This window comes from Felis catus, chromosome C2 (assembly GCF_018350175.1).
Source record: "Felis catus isolate Fca126 chromosome C2, F.catus_Fca126_mat1.0, whole genome shotgun sequence".
NCBI lineage: Eukaryota > Metazoa > Chordata > Mammalia > Carnivora > Felidae > Felis > Felis catus.
The window spans coordinates 100,476,717-100,484,091 of record NC_058376.1 but is presented as its reverse complement, the minus strand read 5'-3'; the positions used below and the strand labels follow the sequence as shown (position 1 = coordinate 100,484,091).

Sequence of the window (7,375 nt, the reverse complement as noted above, 5' to 3'; positions counted from 1 at the left end):
TTTATTCCTTAACCAGTTAATGTCACGCTGAACTGTCTGAATTTTGAATTAAACATTGCAAGTTCTTGAAGGAACTTAAAATAAAAACTGAAATTTAGAACTTTAAATTTTCAAAAAGATTTTCTCATTTAAAACTTGAATTATGTGAGGTCAGTCAGATCAATCTCTGTCAACTGTAAATATTTTTAAATTATCATTATTTTGGTATGCATCTGATTTGTTTAAAAATGACCATGGTGATGACTCAGTGGGTTTGTTTCCCTGATTAATCAGGCAAAATAATAATAATAATAATAATAATAATAATAATAATTTATTTTTGACATTGTTTTAATGTTTTAAATATATATATATATAAATTTGTGTTCATCTACTCTAAATTAAATTTATGAAGTAAAGATAGGAATTATTATTCACTTTACATCTGCAAAATGTTCACAGAAAAGAATTGTCTTCCCAAGCCCATGTAGCTATACGGAAGCAAAGGCACCTCAAGTCTAATTCAAATTCACCATTGTATTATACTGCAGAGTCTAATCTTCACTAATAATTTCTATGTACATGATAATCATCCTGCTCATTTAAAATAATCCAACTGGGATAATATTTTGTCTCTAATAGGAACAATAAAGATTGCTTTGGGAAGAGAATTATCATTTCTTTTCAAGCAGTTTTCCTTAAAAAATCCTAGAGTGTAATTATGAAACCCAAATATCCATAATTCCTTTGGTGCATTATTTATGATTTATGTAAAGTCTTCTTGAGCCTATTTAGAATTTTATCCTGAACTCCTTCTTAATTATATCCACAAAAACACTGAACACTGTAATCCTTTTATTTTCTCCATTTAATCCCAAGGCCAGAGTTTTTATGCTAGAATTCTATGATTTGGAGATTACTTTCACATTTAACTCCATTTAAAATATTTTCATCTTTGGGGCGCCTGGGTGGCGCAGTCGGTTAAGCGTCCGACTTCAGCCAGGTCACCATCTCGCGGTCCGTGAGTTCGAGCCCCGCGTCGGGCTCTGGGCTGATGGCTCAGAGCCTGGAGCCTCTTTCCGATTCTGTGTCTCCCTCTCTCTCTGCCCCTCCCCCATTCATGCTCTGTCTCTCTCTGTCCGAAAAATAAATAAACGTTGAAAAAAAAATTAAAAAAAAATAAATAAAATATTTTCATCTTTTTTTTTGACAATAAATAATTAGGTTCTATTTACTTTGAGCCAACTTTATTTGAGGTATTACTAGACCCTGACTCCTATAGCTTATCTTGAATGCCGAAAAACAACTATTATGATTGACATCTCTTAAAATATTCCTTGAGTAAAACACTAACTAGAATCCTTTTATTGACCATACTCACACAAAATTCAAACAAATTTGTCAAAATGTAAGTATATTTTATTTCTCTAATTTTAGAGGCTTTTTGAAGATAAAATATTTACCTTATTGTAGTTAACATTCAGAATGTCATTGCTACAAACATAAACTCTTTTAATCTTCACAACAAGCACAAATGTGCTGTTATTTTCAAGTTTCACAGTTAAGCACAGAAAGCAAGACACAGAGAGGTTAGTATATTTGTCTCTTTGTATAGCTAGCCAGCACTAGAGCTGATATTTGAACTTAGGCAATTTGGATATTCTGCACCTATTTTTAAAAAAAAATTTTTTTTCAACTTTTTTTTTATTTTATTTTATTTGTGGGACAGAGAGAGACAGAGCATGAATGGGGGAGGGGCAGAGAGAGAGGGAGACACAGAATCAGAAACAGGCTCCAGGCTCTGAGCCATCAGCCCAGAGCCCGACGCGGGGCTCGAACTCCCGGACCGTGAGATAGTGACCTGGCTGAAGTCGGACGCTTAACCGACTGCGCCACCCAGGCGCCCCTGCACCTGTTTTTTATTATTAGGATCTATTACTGGACTTCACTGGAAATAAGATGATTCTCAGTTGTTTTCTTGCTGGCATTTGCAAGAAGTATTAGATCCAGTGGCGACCTATTAGAACCTGGCTAAAGGACCCTCCACCTGAAAGCAACATTACCCAGAGGCTCTTTCTGTAAATTTCGGACATATTGAGCTCTCTTCCCTTGCCATTCCCTGAGGACTTGACACCTTTGCCTGACTGTCCACAAGGGCATCTTTTGTTCAAACTGAAGGCTCCTCCTGGCTTTCGATGGCCTGTCTTTTCTAAGCTGGACAAACAACTCAAAACATCAAATCAAGATCTTGTAAACTATTAAAAAAGAGGGTGACATAAGATCATTCAGGGGACCTCTAAATCATCTTTGTGGTAACAAGTGGAGAATGCTTTTAACAAATATCTTTTGTGGGCAATGTAAATTTCACAGGGAAGAAAATCAAATTCCTGATGACACCTATAGAGAAAGTTAGTATCTAGGTCACAGTATCATGGCTTGTAGTGGAAATGGCAGAGATAGGTTTAATTCCTGGTAGAGAATCAACTCTTAAATCTGAGGTTGGCTCTTTGCCTTTAATCTCTGTAATACAATTAGACTAACAACTTCAAGTCTTGTAATCTAACTAACTACATAAATGGACTATCACAAGATTTACAGTATTGATCATTTCTTTAGCTAAATAAAAAATCAAATTGATCTAACTGGTTATCAGTTAGCTTTCTGCAAGTAGCATTTTAAAATCAAATATATGTTTAAGTTGACTTCTCTAAAGTTCATCCTGAGGTGCTTAAGCTAAAAAAGTGAAGTCTTCTTTTTGTTTCCCCAAAATCAGACTATAAAAAGGGAATAAATTTTAACTTTGTTTAAACAGACACAGATTAGTCCCAATTCTAAGTAGTTAGCCATGTAGAAAAATGTAAATTGTCCAGGCAGAGTGATATGCTACTCCATCCAAACTCCACAACAGTATCTACAGTAAGCACAATAAATATTTGTTGAACTGAAGCATTATAGCAGCAGTCCAACAGCATTTTTACAAGAAAAGACTGCTGGAAAAATGTGCACTCTTATTTTCACAGAGGTCACATTGCCAACATGATTATCCGATGCCAAAGAGTTCACTTTCACCTAATCTCTAATGCACAAAAGAACAAAATTATAAATTATATCAATATATACTTGTATATGTGTTGTGTGTATATCTCTTATACTCTATAATCCATCAACCATGAGATCAGCACGGTTTTATACATTTCTGCAATTTTCATCACTTTTCCTTCAGCTGCTGATGTTAAGAAATCTGGAAATGCTGTATGATCTTTGGAAGTCTGTAGCATAAGAAAGAAAGAAACAAAATAAACCATGGACATGTTTATAGAATAGTGCCACATTTACAGAAATTGTTTGGCTAATTTAGTAGTTTTCCATTGAAGAAGTGGAGTAACTCTGACCCTACCTTCATTAGTGAGTGCCTTCCAGCAGGGTTTCTCAACCAATTGATATTTTGGGGCAGATAAGTCTTAGTTTAGAAGGTCTGCACTGTGCATTGTAGGATGCTTAGCAATATTCCTGGACTCTACCCACTAGATGCCAATGGCATTCCTCTTTTCAGAGTTGAGACAACCAAAAGTGTCTCCAGAAAATTTGAAAAATTCGCTAGGGGCAAAATCACTGGTTAAGGACCACTTAGCTATACTTCCTAGTTTAGGCAAAACCAAAAGAAAATAGTTTATTTTGTTTTATTCTAATTCCAGTCTAGTTTCTTTACTCTGAAACACTAAAAACATAAGATAGATGCAAACTTCGTAATATGCCTGAGGAGCCTAGATATATACTTGATATGCAGATAATGGAGTCCAGGTAATGGACTCTTCATTGCTGCTTGATGCTACAAGTTTTCAAATATCTTTCTCTAGAATAGGAATTCATCATCAGACTTACCTAAAAATCTGACCTATAGGTTAGTTATGGGCAGTTCCCACGCCAGCTCAGAAACATTCTATTTGAACAGAAGAATCTATTTTCCCAACCGTAGAAAAAGCCATTCATCTTGATAGCACATGATCGTCTAGAAGTTGCAAATAAAGCTGCAGAGTTTAGATCCCTAATTGTTAATTCTTTGTGGGAAGTTCAAAAAGAAATTTTTAGAATGTACTTGAACATCTCTGAGTGCTTTCATTTTGCACCACCGGAGGTGCTAACCGGAAGGTTGTTCCCAGAAGATGAATTGTTAAAAAAAAATGGTGTGAATGAATGTTTGTGCTTCTGTTGTGTGTCTATACTCCCCTATCACAGTTAGGTTTCTCTGGAAAACAGACTCTGACTCTGACATTGTCATAAAGTGAGTTTATTGGAAAATGCTCTGAGGATCAACTATGAGGGGAAAAGAGTAAGGCCGTGTTGCGGAAGATGTTCTGGAGCTGGGGCAGTCTTGCAGAATAATCCTGTCTTAAGACAAGGGAGTTCCCTTTCCTGTACCTTTACAAACCAGTCATTTAATGCAAACTGCCCTGGAAAGGGGACATGGGCGTAGGAAAGGCAGATCTTTTCAGTTGAGAACAATTCCTGGAGAGGGGATGAATTGAGAGCTGTTAGCCCTCAGCACTCCCGACAACTAGGGTAATTGAGGGTTTCAGTCCTCACTGGGCAGCTACTAAAAATTACCTTTTAATAGAGAAAATGCTACATAACTACTTCCATACTGTTGTGGAAGCACTGAGATGTTCTTCTAAGTGAATCTTGGGCTCAGCAATTTGTCTGAGAGATTTACTGGAGTTTGAATGTTTTAGACAAAAGGTAGTTTTCAGAACTTTTGGAATGGTTACTTTTCCTTTCCTCTAATCCTTTATCAATACCTAGAAATGAATCTAAGGTTTCTGGAGTTTCTCTGAAATTCAGAGAAAAAGGCTGGAGCAATCATCAAAAGGATGTAAAATCTATCATCAAAGAAAAACAACACTCTTCTCATTACAGATTATAGCAGTGGTCTCAGAAGTGCACATGAATGACAGAGAATTGGTTGTTCACAGAAAATTAAATCAGATTTTCCCAACTGACATAAATAATAATTATGCAAAAATTTTTCCTTCATGCAGTGAAAATGACATCACATAAAGATAAAAGTGAAAACTAAAATACATATTTTTTAAAAATAACCAAAATTATCTATTACAACTTAAGTTTTTTCTATTAGCACATAAATTCAGATGAGTATATGAAATATCTCACACAGGATGAACATTAATTATGTCCTTTTCATTTGCAGTGTCTGACTTTAGCATAACTCTTCCATAAGATTTTAGAAACTAAAAATCCCAAACAACAACAAAACCTACCTTTTAAAAAATCTTATTTTTTTTATTTTTAGCAGCTTTATTAAGGTATATTTCACATACAAAAACTGTATATTTTTATGGTGTACAGCATAATGTTTTGATCGCTACAATTAAGCCAATTAACATACCCATCATTTCCACATAGTTACCTCTATGTGCAAGTGTGTGTGGTGAGAATATTAATTTATGATATATCTTCTGCATATTTCATGTATCCAATATATAATTGTTAACTGTTGTCACAAAAGTACAAAATGCTTCATGAATTTTTGTGTCAACATTGAGCAGGTGTCATACTAATCTCATATCAATTTTAGTATACATGCTACCAAGGTGAACACAAAAAATCTTATTTTAAAAAGCACTTAATTTTGGGGGGCACCTTGGTGGCTCAGTTGGTTAAGTGTCCAGCTCTTGATTTCGGCTCAGGTCATGATCTCACAGTTTTGCAGATTGGAGCCCCATGTCAGGCTCCATGCTGATGGTGTGGAGCCTGCTTGGGATTCTCTGTCTCCCTCTCTCTCCCTTTCCCTCCCCTACTTGTGCTGATTCTGTCTCTCAATAAATAAATAAATAAATAAATAAATAAATAGCATTTAATTTTCATAATTCCAAGTATCCTGAAATTATGTAAATATTTTTTCTTCCTTCAGTGAAAATGATATCACATCATAATTTGATTCAAAATAATTTATGTTTATCATAATTTTAAATGATACAATATACTGAAGAAGAAGAGAGATACCTGAGTTCTAAAGGTAAATGAAAAATATGACAGCAGCACCGGTACATCGGTAAGTGGACGCTTGACCGTAGACAGGAGCAGGGTGCTATAAACAAGGAAGTCCTTTGCCCTTGAGCTTCCCCAAGCTGTCTATTTAACTGGAGAAGAGGATTAATTTAAGTAAACAAAGATTGTATTAACTCATCGTTAGCTGGTTTAACACTGAAAGCATATATGTCTACTTCTTCCCAATCTGGAGGGTGATCTGGCTTCCCATCTCTAACTGGAAATACCCTGCCCTCTTTACTAGTCTTCAGTGCAGTACATCATCTCTTTACAATTCTCTTTCATGGTCCACCATTTTGAAATTAAATGTGGCCATGTAACTTACTTTAGTCAATATAAGGAAAAGTGACATGTGTCTCCTCTAGTAAAAACTTTGAGAGCTAGGTGTACAGTTTGCCATATACTCTTTCCCTTGCCAGGAGACCAAGAATTTTCCAGATAGTAAGGAAGACAGGAAGCAGAATGCCCTGATGAACTACAATCAATATGGAGTATGAGCAACACTTATACCTTTGTTATTTTTTTCAACATTTATTTATTTTTGGGACAGAGAGAGACAGAGCATGAACGGGGGAGGGGCAGAGAGAGAGGGAGACACAGAATCGGAAACAGGCTCCAGGCTCTGAGCCATCAGCCCAGAGCCTGACGCGGGGCTTGAACTCACGGACCGCGAGATCGTGACCTGGCTGAAGTCGGACGCTTAACCGACTGCGCCACCCAGGCGCCCCACCTTTGTTATTTTAAAGCACTAAATTTGGGAAGGAGAATTTGTAACCCCAGCCCAATCTATTCTATCTTCTTTCATTTTATGAATAATAATTTACCCATGTTTCTTCAAAGTAAATGCACACTGAACAGTGATGAGAGTTTACCAACTTAATGCACAGGGGGTCAGATTTCAAGCATGTACAGGAATGGGGAATAGGAAACAATATGTCCCAGGGCCTACTGACTCCCTTTTATTGAATCACACAAGAGGCAAACTTGCTAATTTTATGTATAGGGAAGGATTGGTAGAGTTTACTGATTTTATATTCTTAGGAATTTCCCCTAGTATTCCACCCACTTTTTTTATAATGTAAGTATGAACATCTTTCCCTACATAAATAACCTAAGTTTATGGTTATTGAAACACCTGGCAGGGACACCTGGGTGGCTCAGTCAGTTAAGAGTCTGACTTGACTCAGGTCATGATCTCATGGTTCATGAGTTCGAGCCCTGTGTCAGTCTCTGTGCTGATAGCTCAGAGCCTGGAGTCTTCTTTGGATTCTGTGTTTCCCTCTCTCTGCCCCTCCCCCACTCACACTCCGTCTCTCTCTTTCTCTCAAAA

The 7,375-nt window shown here is 36.4% G+C and overlaps 1 pseudogene; it reads right to left on the bottom strand.

The window, feature by feature from the left end:
* Positions 1-5,498: 5,498 nt before the first annotated feature.
* Positions 5,499-5,596, bottom strand: LOC111556431 (annotated as a pseudogene).
* Between the last annotated feature and the right edge of the window lie 1,779 nt (positions 5,597-7,375).